Below are 13595 nucleotides of genomic sequence, written 5' to 3' on the forward strand. Positions count from 1 at the left end.
AAGTCCATTACCAGACTGCTTTGGCTAAACATGCTTTTTTTCGTCAAGCCCAACAGCCCCACTTGTTAGGTTTGTCTTGCTTAGATTCTGTGCCAACATTTCTAATCCTGTGCTTACTGTGTCCCTCAAATGAACTCCACAAAAGGCTGCAGTGTGATTGTGAATCCATCTCCCTGCATGATGTGAACGAGGCTTGTCACGCTTTATGAAATCAGACAGAGGTCAGCGCTGTTGTTCCAGGTCGGCTTTCAGCTGGCTCTGATCTGCTCTCTGATAGGACAGGCAGACACAGGACTGGCTGGAGAGGTGCTCTGTTGCCCTCGGGGGCACACTGGTGTGTTTCGTGTTATATGGTCCTGATTTCCCATATAAAGGCAGCAGCGATAACAGTTTAATGGAAGATCTTCTTGTAATCAGATGCCAAATGACAGAGAAGCAAGACAAAAGATGCCTGTGTCCTGAAGCCAGCATTAGAGCCCCTGTCTCCTCCTTAATCCCACAGTGTCAAGGGGAGGACTCACACACACACACACACACACACACACACACACACACACACACACACACACACACACACACAGAGACAGACAGACACATCGTGTGCCACCACTGGTCATCAACATGGAACCAGTGGTCTCTCTGTTCCATTGTTTTAAGCTTATTTAAGTGCTGTAAAACACACTGCTGATATTTCAGCTGTTAGATAACAGGGACATGTCCAGTGAACATGCAGAAGAATTAAATATGCAGACATGTTGTCATGGTGATGCTAAACTAGAGATGTGCTGTAATTATGCATGATAATGCTGAATGTTTGGCCTCAGCTTCAAATGGTGTGGAGGCAGTCCTTTTGACATAAGGCTAGGTTAAATGAAGCCCAACTTTAGCTTGGAGTTTGAGCTTCCACCTCTGACCTTTTCATTAGCTTCGCTGCATGGTCTTGTGCACAAATATTACATATCTTATATTAGGGATACTAAGCTCCAGACACAGAGACGGTGACTCTGCAAAATGGTCTCGGGGAAGGAACTTGGTGGAACATTTGCACCCTGATAACAGATTTATATAACAAGATATAATAAAAGGTGAAGTTAACTGTTCACACAATACAGTAGCGTGAGCTATTTAAATTAGCTGGATACATGGTTAAACGTAATTTGCTCTTATCAGTACATCGCCCTGTGTAATGATAATTCGTCCACCATAATCCTGCCACAATCGGTCCCAAAATGTCCCAGTTAGTAGATGCCATAACATTAAACACATTCTTTGTAAATCTTTACAATAATTCCGCCCCAAAAGAACCAAGCAGGCCTGCCTTGTTGCACAATTCAAATTTCCTTCAAAACCTGCCATTTTCAGGGTATAGCTTGCTGACTAGACCAAGACTAAAAGATTTCAGATGACTAAAATAAGACTAAAACTAAATGGTGTGTTATTCATAAGACTAAGACTAAATCAGAATTTGCTGTCAAAATTAACACTGGGTGTGTGTGACGATAAAGTTAGCAGTTACGCTATAGCTGTGAACGTAGCAGTACACAGTGTGTACAGTTTATTTGTCGGTGAATAAATGCCACAACTCTTTAAGATCCAAGCCGTGTTTTGCTTGCTACCTGCTGGTCAAAGTGAAACGGGTTAGCCACGGAGCTAGCAATACCTTCAGCACAGGCTCAGTAACTCGAGATGGGCTGGCCCTACGGTGGACCATCTGTTCAAGTTAACTTTTGCAGAGCGGTAGCTGAAGAAAAAAGCTGCCTGTAAAATCCAGCGTTAGAACGTTATAGAACGCTTCATCATCATTTTATTCTCTTTAGCAGTTTGTCTTGTTCTGTCTTGTCAATATTCCCTCTCTCTCTCGCCCGCTCTCTCGCTCTGTCTCTCGCTCTCTCTCTCTCGCTCTCTCTCCCTCTCTTGGCCGAGACACGGGTGTGCAGCGTGCAGTTCACTGTGGCGCTGTCTTGCGCAGACCACTCTTTCTCTGTTTAAATGAGTCGTGAAATGGACAGCAAAACCTAACTCTACTTTTAATGATATTAAACAAATGGAAATGTTCTCCCTTTTGTCCTATAATGGTCATAAATCAATACTAGAGTAGCCTACTTCCTTGTTTAGTGCTACAATTAATAAAATGCAGAGGAGGAGAAAATAGCATCTGTCTTCACAAAAATCATCTGTTGAGTGTTTGATAGTAATTTATTTGTGCTGTAGAACATAATCACTGTGAAACAATAACATAATCTTTATTTCTCTCTGTCATTTACATTATTACATTACATGTCATTTAGCTGACGCTTTTATCCAAAGCGACTTACAGTTGCTATTATTTACGCCTCTGGAGCAACTATGGGTTAAGTGTCTTGCTCAGGGACCCATTGGTTGATGTATCGCAGTGGGAATTGAACCCAGATCTCCCACCCCAAAGGCACGTGTCATATCCACTGCACCATCACCACCCAAACTGTCTACTGTACAATGACAAATTCAAGTACAAAACAACTGATCTCAACTACTGCCAGAAAACGCTTGGTTACGTTGTAACCTTAGTTCTCTGAGTGAAGAGACTGTCTCTCCAGCGTACATATGGAATAAGTAACAGTAGTTATACAGGAGAGAAGCCAGTCATTTGCGTTTGTGGCAGAACCTTTCAGTGCTGGTTTTTCATTTTGTGACTTTTGATTGAATAAAGGACTATTTTTCCAGTCTTATTTCTTCATTGAAGTTTATTTTTTTCAAATAGTGTTAAAATCTCGTCTCTATCTCGTGAACCCAATCTCGTGTCTCGTCTGGTCTCGTGAGCTGGGTGTCTTGTCACACCCCTACTGGCTCTATGATTTATGGGCTTTCCAAAAAAAAGTTTTGTTGAAAATAAACACCTGTGCATGCGTTTTTGTCTATCTAGTGATTTATCTGATTGAGGATGTAATTGATGTTTTGTATATATTTGGCCTGTCAGCAGTTTTTGTGTGTGTGCTACACATAATGTGTCACTCTTTCATTCTCTCCTGGTGTAGCTTAGTCAAGGCTAATTAGCTAGGAAGCAACCGTCACTAAGGAGCCCTTCAATGCCACCCAGTGCACAACCACTCCAGTCTTGTAAACATATTGGGTTAGTTGGAAATGTCTTCCTCAACACAGTTCTGTTTCTACCATTAATGCTGATGGAAGCAACGGAAATATGCATGTCCAGAGGAAAACGGTGACAAAGTCATTTTTTTCAATAATGTGTGCATGCAAAAGCATTTTGTAGAAGCTTAGTTTTACGACAAGGATGTTTGACAAGGAGATCTTTCCATTTGAATAAATACAAGGACTACATTTTTAGGAAAATGCGAGGGTTGGGTTATGCTCGAAAATAACTAGTTTGAGTGATGTGATGGTGCATAGTGAAAAACCAGCATTCATAGGAAGGGGAAGACGCGATATTGTTTGAAATTCTGGGATAACACCTCACATTTTCAGACGCATTTCCTCTCCTGGAAGGCATTCATAGTGTTGCACTTTGTTGTATACATGAAAGGGGATAGAAATGTATGTGTAGAGAATAAAAAGAGTGCTTTCTCACCTTTGCAGTGGGTGTAAATGTTGTATTGTCGGTATTCTACAAGTGCAGGAATGGTCGGACACAGCTGCCCAATTCCAACATAGTAAAAACATTCTAACTAGACTGAGTTTAACCTTGACGAGAGCTGGGCATCCTGTGTATTTCTATACCTATTAGTAATGTTGTCCATAGCATCTCAGTTCTTGTGGCCAGAGGAATGTGTCCTGTATGTTGTCTTCTTGTTCCCATGAAGAGGAGTGTTATTTGAAGTGTGTTGTAAAGTGCCCTGTAAGGTTTTGTAAAGTAAAATGAAAAATGTCAAGTGAAAAGTGTCAGGTTGGTTTGACTGTAGGAGGAAGACTTAAGAGGATAAGGACAGCCTTTCTTTATCCTATCTAATAAGAAAATGTTGACGTTTATTAGTTTAAATGCAATTTTCAACCATTAGCAGCTCTAAGAGGCTTTGTACACGTGTGAAATCACTGAAATAAACAATAAGGGATACATGTTCTTACTGAAAGCAGCTCCACCTATGTCACTTTTTGGCAGTTGCGAGTGTCGACATTTTTTATTGTTCAGTAATACTGTTTTTGTTTTTCTTCTTTCAGCTCCATGGTTTGCTAATGTATATGACTAACCTTTTGTGACAAAAGTTTCAGGGTCTGCTTTCAGTGTTATGCTATGTTGGTGTAGCCATGCCTTTTAAAGTATACAGGTCTTGGTTAAAACTCTCTTGGCAGTGTTTGTAGGTGATCATCAAGGGGCAGTGTCTGTATTCTGTATCCCAAACTCTTTTATTACAATCCGTCAATCCTGTGCTTCCCGCTGGGAAAGTCCCACAGGTTCCACTCTACTGCAAAGACAAATAAGCATCTAACCATCATCCTCCTTACCACTTAGGCCATCCCAGTGAGGTCTGGCCTTAATTTGTCCCACTTACCCACCTGCCACCCTGCCTGTACTATCAGCTGTTACTATCAGTCTATCCTATAAAACCCTGCACACAGGTCCTATTTGATATTATCGTGTAGTAGGGATATAAATGCACACTTACAAATAATAAATAAGCACTGGGGTAAAATGCATTTCCCAGGCAATCCTAGGTACTTTCTTTTTAAAGGTCCTATGACATGCTGCTTTTTGGATGCTTTTATATAGGCCTTAGTGGTCCCCTAATACTGTATCTGAAGTCTCTTTCCGAAATTCAGCCTTGGTGCAGAATTACAGCCACTAGAGCCAGTCCCACAATGAGCTTTACTTAGGACGTGCTATTTCTGTGTCTGTAGCTTTAAATGCTATTGAGGAGGGAGGGGGGGGCAAGGTGGAGAGTGGGGGTGTGGCCTTGACAAACTGCCATGCTTCGCTCTGGCAGAGAAAGGGGGAGGTAACCTTTCCCCTCATGACGACATAAAGGGAAGATTCCAGATCGGCCCATCTGAGCTTTCATTTTCTCAAAGGCGGAGCAGGATACCCAGGGCTTGGTTTACACCTATCGCCATTTCTAGCCTCCCAACCTCATAAAGTGAAATTTTCATGCCATGGGACCTTTAAATATGGTTAAAGCTGACTGTTTCCATAATTACTGGAATGTCACCAGTTTAGCTCAGCACTGCCCTGGAGACTGGGGGAAGGGCGGCCAGCCAGATGGTTAGGAACATGAGCGGGAATGGGCTTTAGCTGGTTAGGTTCGGTTGTCTTGTGCTTCATTTTGGTACTTACTGTAGACTGGATATGGAAATTAGGGCTCCACCGATATGGGCTTTTTGAGACCGATTTTAGAGGGGAGAGATTCACCGATTAACGATATGGCGACCGATATAGTGAGTTTTTAGCTGAAATGCAAATGGACCTTTCTGCATGGATTGCGAAGTGATTTTGCACTGATATGACTATGCAAAGTACTCAGAAGGCTGCCTTCTTGAATAAATAACTTTATAAAATAATATTTAACAGCAGACCGCACAACTGTGATTGGTCCGTTTGGCTGTGGCTTGGTAGCGTCGCATTTCCCCTTACTCATTTCCAAATTACTCATTTCCCCCTACTCATTTCCGGGTTCTACTTCTCCATAAACAACATGACATCAAGGACAGGGTTAACTTTTCCTGCTACAGCTTTCCGATCGTGGTCAAAAAGCACAGGGGAGACACTTTGTTTCTCTGTCTCCGCCACCGAAATCAGTACTCACTCAGAAGCTAATCCTGTCACTCTCTTACTCACTCTACCAGACACTCCCCACGCATACACACATACCGGCTCTGCTATTCTTTTAAAGGGATATGCTAGAACGTGCAGACACACCAGCACACAAGTAGAAATCCTCAGAACGGCGTAGGCCACTTACGTGGGCTACGGCATAGGCTCTGTGTACAGCCTCTGCACAACCATAGATCAGCCTTAAGAATCTCATTAAGCAGTTCCTCACAGATGGGTTTGGGGGAAAAAGAGCCATGTTGTCAAATCTGTACTCTTTATCAGCAGGTAGGTGCAGAGCTGGGTTAAAATGGAAAAAGACCATGGTTGGAGTGCTCAATGTTGGGTTGAAGAAACGAAAAGGCCCCCAATTGCATGTCAGTGCCACTGTGTCCTGTTCTTCCATAGGCCTTTATTAGCTTGCCAGAGAACTGTGGATGAACCGATGCTGGGAAGAGAAACATGACCCCTCTGCATCCACCCCAATATCCATCCATTGCAAGGAATGTGAAACTGCTTGTGCTGTCCTAGTAATTAATGCTTGGTTTTGTTTTCATCTTGTTTTTCAGGATTCTGTGGACTCAGACGGCAGGTGTTTTTCTAGTTGGATTTTAGCCCACTGACATTCTCCCACAGCCATGGAATCGGTATGTTGGAGAATAACATCTTTTTGAAATTCTAACCTGATGATCGGTCTGATGCTCAGGCTTCTCAAGGCAGCTTTTATTGACACACTATTAGTAAAGCATTTGTTTCTGAAAAATATGTTTTTTGGCTTTTCGGTTTATGCTGGCATCATAATACATATGCAGTACATGATGGCGTGTGTGGGTATTCTTGTGAACACAGCAACTGGAGAGCACAGGATTGAAATTTCACATTTGCACCTTTTTATCTTTTTATCATCGTTCATCTGGAGCATACATCATTTTACCATGTAAGGAATATTGAATACTCCTCTTAAGTCTTAATGCTTTGTGAAATGGAGTTTATGTTAGTGTCAGCCATGTGACACGTGAATACACGTGTTTGGTGTGACATGTTTGTTTTGTTTCTTAGTAAATAACATCATTGCAGTAAAGATACATAATGCAGCTCAAGTACCTCTTGTTTAACCAAACAACCACTGTAGTGCTTCTTGACTTTTTTAACCAGTGTAAAGAAAGACTGTTTGTTTGTGCGTGAGTGTACTTGTATACATATGCTTTCAAACTACAAGCATCAGGCTCTCTGCTTTATTGTCTGCCATGCAGGAGGCTGTGTGTGCAGGAGTTGCTTGTACCAACAGGCAGGCTGAAAGCGCAGCAGCATTGAGCTCTATCCACTGGAATGTATGTATTAAGAATGGGGCTTAGTGCACGCCTAACCTCTGCTTTCCTGTCCCTTTGTCTGTCTGTGTGTGTGTGTGTGTGTGTGTGTGTTTGTGTCTGTGTGTGGGACTAAAAAGTAGGTCACAGATTCTGTAGTGCAGAACTAGCATGTGTCCAACAAAAGCCCTCCATTAGCCTCTCTCACTCACACATGCATTGCCCACACACAAATACACCTCCCTGTTGGTTAGTGTGACTGTAGCTGAAAGTCCTGATTAATGTATAATTTTATATTATGAGTGCATGACCACTTTTATTGGATATCTTAATGTCACATGTACAAGTGTTTACTCCAGCACAAGCAAAGTTCCACACCGATCAAACTACTGGCATTGTATACAAGCATCATGGACATAGTTTCAAATTTCTGTCAACAAACGCGCTTACCGTATTTTCCGGACTATAAGTCGCTCCGGAGTATAAGTCGCATCAGTCAAAAAATGCGTCATGAAGAGGAAAAAAACATATATAAGTCGCACTGGACTATAAGTCGTATTTATTTAGAAATTTATTTCACAAAATCCAAGACCAAGAACAGACATTTAATCTGGAAAGGCAAGTTATTAAACTACACAATAGCACACAGAACAAGGAGCTGAATACGGTAGGTGTCCGCTATGTTAACGTAACATAACTGCACTGTTGACGAGCCTCTCCCAGCAGCACGTTGTTCAAGCACCCATCTGTGGACTCCTTCCTCCAGCTCTGGCCATCTGGATTTCAGCGCGCGACTAGCTTTCTTTGTTTTCTTCATTGCAGTAAGACTAACCTTTTCGCCAGTCCCTCACAAGTTTCTCACTCACTCCAAACTTTCGTTCTGCTGCTCGATTACCGTTTTCGGCTGCGTATTTTACTACCTGCAGTCGCCTGCAGTTTCTTTTCTTTCTCAGTTGTCTTTGGGAGCAGCATATAGTTGTCACAAGCCTAGAGCGCCTCTTGCGGCTGTAGATGGTAATGTTTTCAGCATGAAATAACATTTAAAAACATGTTAAATTATATATATTTTGATATATAAGTCGCACCTGACTATAAGTCGCAGGACCAGCCAAAGTATGAAAAAAAGTGCGACTTATAGTCCGGAAAATACGGTAGTTTTATCTTGTAACTGGTTGCGATCATGGATTGCATTCACTGGTTAGGCACGTCAGTCCTGAAGCATATACTTCTAATTTAAGTAGAGATAATGCAAAATTAAGATTACTACAGGCAGGATATCATCAACAACATGCCAAATCACATGGAAATAAATAGAAATCACAAAACCATTGAATATTACAAAGAATTTGTGGCTTAGTGATCGGTGCCTGGACTGCCTATGTCCCTGACACCAACAGTAGAAGAACAGAACAGTACTTTATTATTCCCTCATTTGGGAAATTCAATTTTTACAGTCTATTGTTGTTATTCAGTAGGGCAGGATATCTGCATTGATCTCCTGATTCAATTTTCATTCACAATGTCCATATTTGGTTATAAATCACTTCAATCCTTAAAGATTCAGTTCAATTAAGTACTAATGATGTCTTTACAGAATTAATTCTGGGATCTTAAATGTCTTCTACATTCAACAAGTGAGCAACACTGTTTATTTTGGTATAAAATTGTGTAAAGTGCACATTAGTCTGAATTGTAAACATTTCCTGGTTATAAATCTGTGGACCAAAGATTTATTTTCTTTGCAAAACAACTAAAACATTAAACATCTATATTTCCATAGGCCTACAGGCACAAAACAGTTGAGCAAGAATAATTAAAGACCTGCATCACTTGCTAGGCTGTCATCATGCATGAATATGCATAATTTGCATCCACTTTATTATCAACTAGAGTACAGACGGGGCAGAAGCAAGTCTGCTTACTAATTCATCTGCACTGTTTGTATTGACAAGACATCAGCCTGATATGTGTTAGCTACCCAGCAGGGACAGACTGAATATAGTACAGTGTTTTCCCTGCCGTTATACGTCTTAGGTACAGCGCCTTAGTGTTTTTACGTAGCGCCTAAACATAAAAACAATGTGGAGAGCATCTGGACGGGCCGACCAGAGACTGCATAGGAGCCGACGTACAGGACAGCCGTCCGCTCGTTGTCGCGTAAGGGTTCTCGTACACAGTGGCACACACAAAGTAGACATTTTTGCACATAATGCTGCTCTAACTGAACAATTAATCGATATTGGTGCATTCAAATTAATAGGAAAATCCATTCATCCATTTGTGTCTTTGTGCCTAGGGCTGTGCACCAGAAAGAGCTGCTATTGTTTACCTCCGAGCTGCCTATATCTGCTTACTGTTAGTGAAAACCAAGAAAACTGATCACAAAGCTTATTATGATGCCAGGAGTGGAGTAGATGCTGTGTCTGTTTGCCTATGGGGGCTGGAAACAGACAGACACACACACACACATACATACATATACACACACACACACACACACACACACACACACACACACACACACACACACACACACACACACACACACACACACATCCTCTGCCACTCTCCTCCTCCCTCCCCTCATGTGATGCCAGTCACATGGTTTCCAGGCAAGCAGCTAAGTAAATCAGAATCAGACTTTTATTTTTAACTGCTTTAAATCCTCCACCTGGTCTCCTTGGTTAGCAGAATGGACTGAGGTGCCTGCTAATCACTTGACCTTTTCTTCTCGCTCTGTTTCTTTTTCACTATGTGACTGTCTTGGTGCCACTTCCTCCAAGCCTCATAAAACTCATGCCTCATATCTACCTACCTGCTCCCTATCTGGGTTCCATGTGTGGCAGACAGTGCTCTGCTTTGATATGGAAGTGTGAATATAAAGCCACTATAATGTACTAATGTAGTAGACATTAGTCGTGACTAGAAGCCCTTTCACACATACATTCCTTTGTGCTCTAATGCGGGGACGCTTAAACAAGATTGTAGAGCAAAAGCTGTTTCATAATAAGCGTTACGTTTTTATAACATGACTGAATAAAGAGGTCACCTTTTCTTTTACCAGTTACAAATGGTCTGGTATGAGTGTCATTATCGCCTGTCATACACAGGCTTTTTGTGTGAGTGGTGTCTCCTCTCTATGCTCTAGCCAGCTGTCAGCAGTGCTGATATCATCCGGACTGTTATCTTTCAGCAGAGTTGCTGAGAGAGAGGAGGTGTCTGTGTGTTTGATTCGGTGCAGATGAAAGGCTGAAATTCTTGTAATCGCGCCTTCTCCACTGGTTCCCTCACAGCTCCCCTTCTATTTCATCCTCTTCCTCTAAAGCAGGGCTTGTTCCTCAGTGGGGATTAGTGTGTGCAGCAGCTCTGAAGAGAGGGAAGTGGGCCCTGCCAGTCACATTACATAACTCGCCCCCGCTAGTGCGGCTCGACCTGGCCCGGCTGGAGAGACGACTATAGAGGCTTTGTTTTCCCAGCCTTCCCTTCTTCCTCCCCTCTGCTGCTCCTCCTCCTCCCCCTCAGGCAGGCTGCACACTGATGCCGTATAGAAGGAGTCTGTTTGCAGGGAACAGGCGAGGCACTGTGGCATCAAGTGGGAGAAATACGCTAATAGCAAGCTGAATGGCTCACATCTTAGGCAGAGGAATTTGAGGTCTGCCCTAGGTCGTACAGTTTCAGCGAGATAGGAAGCAAGGGAATGCTGTATTATGCATTACTGCCTGCCCAGGGGCTCCACATCAGCAAGGCCAGTGGTGACACAGAAGGTTCGAGTTCATTTCAAGATTAGTCTGACTCACAGGATGTAGACTGTGTGTATGAGCCGTCCATTGGCTAGCTATTTCAGACAGTTCTCCTCTTCCGCTATGTAAGCGTTACCGTTTTCAAATCACTGCCGCTAAGTGAAACAACAACCGCCACCTCCGAGCTAGCAACCTACACGCCAAGTTCAGTGAGCTCTTCCAGAGCTAAGGTATAGGCAGGCTTCACCTTAAGGGCACGATGATGGGTTTCGATGAGTTATTTTTGTCTTTTTTATCAGTAAAAGTCATATCACATAGTCGACATATGTCTATTAATGTTTTATGTAGCGTTTTTTTTTTTTCAGGGATTTAGTCATTTAATGCCAAGGCTCCCCCTCCCACGTGCAAGTGTTCCACTAAAACAAGTTCCATCCCTCCCGACACTAATTTATAAGGGCACCGTCGCTGCATCCTGGATTTAGCGCCGCCCAAGACGATTGTAATTGTTATAAAGAAATACAAACAACCCAGAGATTTATTTTCCTTAGTGCGAAAATTGGATGGGTTCAGTCAGACCTTTCTCCTGCGCTGGCACAGCACTAAAACAAAATGTCGAGATTAGGGCTGGCCGAAATGGGGAAAATCAAATATCACTATATTTTTGATTAAATACCTCAATATCGATACCGCAACGATATTGTACTGTTGACTGTTGGTGCTTTCACAAAATATTTACACACTACAGATTTTTGATAAATAATCATCAGTAATGTGGATATAATGACTAAGTGGGTAAAGGAAAATAATAGAACCGTTAGAACAGTCTGGTAAGTTCAGAAAATGACATCACTTTACTGTAATGCAGCCTTTAAAACCATGGATATAATATCAATATATTGCCCAGCTCTAGTCAAGATTGGTCTGGCTATGCAAGACTATTTGAAGAGTGTTGGAGCTCTGTGTCAAATTTCTCAGGGTTGACAGGTTGTAAGATGGTTTGAGTATTCCCCTAATTCCATGTGTTTGTGCCATTATCCTGTGCAGTTCGACCACACACACACACACACACACACACTTTCCAAACTGGCAGTCTGCCACCGTTAGTAGGGTGGGAGGTCAGTGTGCTCTGTGTAATGCAGGTTCAAACCAGTTAGCTTTCTGAGTGAGTAGAAGTAACTCGTAGGTGTGAGAGCGAAGAAGATGAATTGCAGCTGCTTTATGTACAGCATTGCAGCATTGAGTCCAAAGCTTGTTCTGCATGTTTCCCTTTTGAGGAGTTGTGAAGAAGGAAAGTAATGTCTGCACCAGAAGAGACTTACTGTTAGGAGTAGGCTAAAAGCAGTAGCAATGTTTCCATTTACCACCGCAGTAAATAATGTGTCTGAATAACATGCATGTGCCTATAATTAAAGTAAAAGCATATTCAACAAGTTGTCTAGCTTTTGTCTCTTGCATTGCTGATCACAAATGCTGACTACGTGTACATGCACACAATATTCCAGTTTTTGACCTTGTTCCGAAAAGACAATATTCCCAATGAGCTGTTTACATGGCTAATGAAATTTACATGCAGCGGTGCAAAATAGAATATTTTCAAAGTTTTCCACTGGACTTGTTGGACCATGCGAACACAACTCTTTCATTCCTTATACCTCCTTCTTGAAAGTTGTCGTTGCAATGTTTGCGCATATTGAAAAACCGGTTGGTTAGCAAATCTTTCATAATGTTGGTATCCAAGTCTTTCATAATGCTTAAAAAGTAGGTGCATTTCTCCTTTTCTTTTGGGCATGCATCTCTACCCCAGGCTTGCAAACGGTTGGCTAGTTGTTTTGTGTACAACAACAATAGCAACGGACATTGCTGACTGTAAGCCGTAAACATGCAAGAGGCCATAAACTGTCACAAACAAACCCCAATTGAAACGCATATTCCAAATGTGCTGTATACATGTCCAAAGAATGATTTGGAATAATAGTGAAAGTAGCATGTAAAAATACTCAGTTCTGCAACAGCTGTATGTATGTAATGTAGTTCATACTGTCTTTGAACATGATTAATTTGAAATTAAGTTGGGCATTTCGTTGTTTTTTTTTTAATATTCCATAGGGTTTTGGTTATTTATATTTCTGTTAAACGCATATGTAGAAGGATCATAAAAGCCATCTATTATTGCAAAACCTTTTGGCAGTTTTTACAAAGAAAAAGATTGGCCAACACTAGGGCTGGACGATAAATTGAAAAGTAATCGAAACGTAATCCTTTTAATACTTTTCCCACCGTGTGTAATCATGCACTTTCCCTTTAAAAACATACTAACTTGTGTGTAGTCACGTGACTGCGTCCCTTCCAGTCTGCAGCATGGAAGCAACATGGAGGAGAACACTGAGTCAACTAAGCAACCGCAGCAGCTTGTACAAAAGAAACGCAGTGTCCGTCATTTGGACATTTCAAGTTTAGCTGACAAAAGGTGGCCGTTAGGCGGTTACCGGTCACCGTGTGGTGACGGTCATGACAGAGGCCATTGCCGTTAAGTTTAGCCAACAAAAAAGAATGTCATGTGGCGACGACAGTCAATTCTAGACACCAAAATGAAATTTAGGGAAAAAAAGATTAGGGTTTGGGTTAAAACACTGTTCCCCTTAAGTAGTACTCCCAGGACACAAACACCCGTTTCCTGGGTGAAAGTCTTGTTTTACATTTGACAAGTATTTTGTTTGCAAGATATGCTGGTTATATTTTGACATGGCAAAATTTAAAATCATTTATTTTGTTTTGAAGTTATTTTTTTCATACTTTGATTTCAAGTGATTT

The 13595-nt window shown here is 41.8% G+C and overlaps 1 protein-coding gene across 3 annotated transcripts in view; it reads left to right on the top strand.

Moving 5' to 3' along the window:
• Positions 1–13595, top strand: part of ankrd11 (ankyrin repeat domain 11) — a 127063-nt gene that overhangs the window by 29234 nt on the left and 84234 nt on the right. For all 3 annotated transcript variants that reach the window (XM_078247185.1, XM_078247204.1, XM_078247194.1), the window contains exon 2: positions 6307–6384. The gene's annotated coding sequence lies outside the window, so the exon portion shown is untranslated. The remainder of the gene's footprint in view (positions 1–6306; positions 6385–13595) is intronic.

The sequence above is a fragment of the Sander vitreus genome, chromosome 1, assembly GCF_031162955.1.
Source record: "Sander vitreus isolate 19-12246 chromosome 1, sanVit1, whole genome shotgun sequence".
Taxonomy (NCBI): domain Eukaryota; kingdom Metazoa; phylum Chordata; class Actinopteri; order Perciformes; family Percidae; genus Sander; species Sander vitreus.